Source organism: Saimiri boliviensis, chromosome 14 (assembly GCF_048565385.1).
Source record: "Saimiri boliviensis isolate mSaiBol1 chromosome 14, mSaiBol1.pri, whole genome shotgun sequence".
In the NCBI taxonomy this organism is placed as follows: domain Eukaryota; kingdom Metazoa; phylum Chordata; class Mammalia; order Primates; family Cebidae; genus Saimiri; species Saimiri boliviensis.
Genome location: NC_133462.1, coordinates 25,848,206 through 25,853,064, shown reverse-complemented (window position 1 = coordinate 25,853,064; position 4,859 = coordinate 25,848,206).

Here is a 4,859-nt window from a genome sequence, read left to right as displayed (position 1 = left end):
GATGACAATTCTCAATCTGAAGAACTCAGGCTCCCCTGGGATCGAATCCTCATGCACTGCAAGCTTCTCACCAGCAGGGGCCGTGTCTCCATGCCCCGGACCCTGGCGCTGAGCTTGGCAGATTCAAGGTGGTTGTGATCTCGAAGGAGGCACATTGAAGAAAAGTGGCTGAAAGAGCAAGGCAGAGGCCGATCTCACAAATGACAGATCAGACACTGCGAGCAGAACTAAGAGCTCACGTTGGGTTAGAGAGGCTGGAAAACGTTTCCTGTAGAAGCGGGACTAGAAAGGCAAGTGGGTGTGAGACAGGTGCAGAGGGAGGGGCCGGGGGCATCAGGGTGTGGACGTAGAAAGGCTGGTGGCAGGCAGACACGGGGAGCTGCCAGCCATGAGGGGTAGGCAGCTCTTGCTGTGGATGGGCGACACGTCAGCTACCACGTCTTGGGGGCTTCGGATGCCACACCGAGGGTCACTGGTGTTGTTTCGCAGGCGACATGGAGTTGTAAAAGATGTTTTTGTGTCCTGCCCCTGGCCCGGCTCAGACTTCAGCTGCAGCTCTCCTGCCAGGGTCAGCTCCCACCTCAAGCACTTTCCCTCCCCGGGCCCTCCCCCACCTCTGTGGCACTCCCTCTTCTGCTCCCAGTGAAGCCCAGCAGGGCAGGAAAGTTCTTGACCTGGGCGGGCACACATACCCAGGCCCCATGCTGCCTAGCGGGCATGTCCTAGGCGCGGGGGAGTGGGTTTTCAGAGGCGCCTCACAGGGCTGAGCTCCAGTGGCTGCAGGGGTACTGGCTCCAGAAGGCACGTTGGTGGGACTTCCTCTCCTTTGCGGCAGGCTGCCTGCTCCCTCACTCTGCCCCACCTCTCAGAGCCTGGTCTCTGGCCGTGGCTTCAGGGAAACCCACACGGGGGTAGGGGCCTTGGAGTCTCCTGGAGATGTCGCCAATAGAGACGAAAATGTAAGGACGGAAGGACAGGCAAAGGTCGTCAAGCGCTGTGATGTGGGCAGAGCGGGAGGCAGTTGGGGTCAGAGACAGACACAGACAGGGAGACAGAGACAAGACAGAGAAACAGAGAGAGACTGCCAGAGACAGGGCCAGATAGTGAGAAAACAGAGACAGAGAGAGAAAAGGACAGAGGGGCAGCAAGAGATGGAGACAGAGAGGGTGACAGAGGGCCAGAGAGAGGCAGAGACAGAGTGACAGAGACAGAGAGAGTGACAGAAAGACAGGAGAGAGACAGAGAAACAGAAAGAGGCAGAGACAAAGAAAGAAACATGCAGAGACAGAGAAACAGAGAGAGAGCAGTAGAGACAGAGAAGGGACAGACAGTGAGGAGTCAGAGAGATAGATACAGAGAGAGGCGCCGGGCAGGCTGGAGCTCCGGAGCTTCCAGAGACCTAGGCAGGAGCAGCTCTGGAGAGGGAGAGGCTGCGGGCACTGGGCTGTCTACTGCAGGGTGGCGGTGCTGGTCCTGCCTGTGGAGTGGCTCCAGCCTGGCCTCTGGGACGGTGACAGCCCCAGGGGACTGCCTCATTCTCCCACCTGCCCATTCCCCGACTCTCCTTCACCTTTGTCCCTTGGTGGCAGCAGAAGCACAGGTGGCTGTTCCCATCATCCAGCGTGTCCGGTGGTGCATGTCACAAAGCAAGGCACTAGCAGCTCTCTGGTCCCCAGCACCCGGTGACACCTTCACATAAATCACACTCACCTTGCCCGGCACAAGCACATTCGCATGGGACAGATAGTAACGTTGATGTTTCATCTGGAAAGAGCCGTCCTGGGGTAGATCCCCAGCACAAACAGCAGTGCTCAGGTCCTGGAACCAGGCAGCCACAGGGGAACCCTGGCGCACAGGCACCTAAATGGAATCACTGGTGAGTAGCGACCACTGTTCACCCCGTCTGTCACTCCCCCCGATTTCACACCCTGGGCAAGACCCTGAGCCTGGATTTGCTCTTCTGTGACCTGGGAACAGCCCAGAAAGTTGCTGTGGGCATCTAGAGGGGTCATGCATGGGACACAGTGAGCCAGGGCCTGCCACACGGACACGCTCCATGAAAGCTGGCTTTTCTGGGGGCTCAGGCTTCAGCCATGTCCCCACTGCCTTGGCAGGCTTTCTCTGATCTGTGTAGCTGTCCAACACTCAGACCACTGTACGCTGCTCAGCTGCTTCTGTGAGATGCTCCCTGACCTGATAGGACTGGCCACTCCTCCAAGCCCCACATGCTGCCCTGTACCGAAGCATTGCTGCATACAATTGCAAATCCATAAATGTCACTGTGTCCAGCAGGCCTTCTTTGACCAGCCCTGTGTGGTATTTTATTTTGCCTGGTTCATTTTCTTTGGAACCTTTATTACAACTTGCAATGATCGACCTTTTTTTTTTTTTTTTCTTCCCATCTCTGGTACTAGATGGTGACTCCGGGGCAATGGCCATGAGATTCTAGGTTTTAGCTCTGGATCTCAAGATACAGACCCGAGACAAAAGTCTGGGTGCACCTAAGATGCAAATCTTGGGTGGGAAGGGATTCCAGGAGGGCTGTGAGGGGGTGGGGAACCAGGTGGGAGGAGAGATACCAGGGTCCCGCGGTGGGCACCAGGGCTCATCTGCCTGGGTGAGAGGCTGTGTCAGACGCAGCTCCAAGGTGTCCCAGTCCAGGGCCAGTGTTTATTTACCAGGTCCTGGATGATCTCAGCATCTGGATGTCATGCCAGGTGGCACGTGCCCCTCCCCTGAGGGGATACTGTCCCACCCCTCCTCACTCTGGCCTCCATGGATCTTCCCACTTCTCTTGGGGTGACGATGCTACTGTGTCTGCCCCCCGGTCTCTTTCGGTCTCTGGGCACACAGCTCAGGAGTGGCTCCTGGGGACAGGCCCAGCATCTGGGGAGCGGTGGCAGATGCCATACTTGGAGACCTTTCCCCAAGAAGCACTCCATGAACAGGATCTGGGGGAAAAAAATCAACTCCAGGGTGACAAGAGCTAGAAGAGACAGGGTGAGGTGGGGTAATTCCTGGCCGAGGGGGCGCCGAGCAAGGGCACGGAGGCAGGAGAGCCCGGGACCGTGGGAGCCTTCTGCTATGCCTTCTGAGTGTGGTCGCGATGAACACTGACATCAGGAGTGTTTTGAAACCACCGCAGCCATTGACAGAGTCACTGAGTATGACTGTTCGATCCAATGACACGAAATTGGGGGCTTGTATTTTGTATGGCTTTTCCTTTCATTTTTCTCATAATTCAAGTTTTATTGAATTCTGCAAAAATATTGGCCCGAGACTGATAGGAAACAAAACACCTGGCCTTTCTCTGCAGCTGGTTGGGGGGTGGGAGGCACGGGTCCAAGTGCCCTCCCCATCAGCTCCCATAAGGTCATCCTCATTCCAGAGTTTTACTTTCCCTTCATGCCAGAAAAGTCCCTTCCCACACCGATGCCAGCAAGCAAAGCAGGATGTCCCCACCCCCAACACTCTGTGCCCAGATTCTCCTAGCTCCAAAGGCATATCTTAGCTCAGATGAGGGAGACACCTCCCCAGCTCAGGCTGAAAGCAAATATTGCTCAGTCTCTCACCCCTGGAGCTGAGCCGGTGCAGGGGAACTGGGTGGTGACCACAGCCCGTAGCTCCCAACCTCCGGTGCCTGCTGTCGGCAGCCGAGGCCCTGGAGGTCACTAATGTGGGTCAGCGCTAATGGACTCTCTGTGCTGGCTTTGTCCCCCAGCACTATTTTTAACTCATTTTGGACTCTGAATTGTCCATATGCATTTTGACGCGTTTGTGAGAAAGGACATAAATAAACCCTTGAGTGTTGCTCCACAGAAACCAACTTCTCGTGGCTCGATTTGCTTCGCTGAAAGCTGAGCATTTCCTGCAACTTACCGAGATGGGCTGAGGCCTGCCCAGCTCCCAGCGTGGCACCTCCACACACACTCATTTCAGCGACACCAAGCAAAGCAGTGCCCATTCTCCTGGTAGAGCTTCAGGGGGACCCCCCTCTCATTCCTGTTGAAAGAGCTGAGCAGCTCCTGTGTACAGGCACTTGGGAGTTCATGATGGGGCAGGCACTGTGGAAAAAGTTAAAAAAAAAAAAAAAAAAAAAAAAAAAGAGGCTGATAGTCCAGTCTCCAGGATCCTACAGTGAACTGCAGTGACTGTGAACACAGGAATCCAAGAATCACATCCTCCTGGTTTGGGGATAGCCGGTCACTTACAAACACATTCTCCAGGCAGCATGTGGCCTGAATACATGTGCCGGGTCCCCGCCTGTTATCTGAACCCTGCTCAGAAGGCAGCCAAGATGGGAGATGCGGCAGGTGGCTGTGCAGGTGGCAGATGCCACAAGCCACAGCTGTCTCTTTGTCAGTGGCCAGGGCTTCCTTACACGAGCAGTTCCCCAAGTCACTCAGGTATGTGGCTATGCTTCTCATCTTGACCGGGCTCCCAGTGCAGTGTGGGCCGGACCCGTGTTCTGGATTCCTTTAAACACCTCCTGAGTGCTTGGTGTGCTCAGGAGTTGAGCCAGGCTCAACTGAGGGAGCAGAGTCCAGCGTGCGTCTGGGAGGGTCTTCAGTAGGCAGGGGAGAAGCTCTTGGGCTGTGGGCACCAGTACAGCCCATGGTCCAGCCTTTGGTGCTGCAAAGAACCCCACCTGAGTCACTCAGACCTGACACTGTCTCAAAGAGGGAGAATGAGGAATGGAACCAGCCTCAGCAAAAATCTCAACACACCAAATACCGTGATTGGCCCAATGGCTCACCAGTCTTCAGATCAAGTGTGGCCTGAGTGTTCTTTTAAAGTGTGGCTTTCTAGGATAGAGAATCTTCATGTCCCATCACATTGGATGTGTTTATCAGACTCAT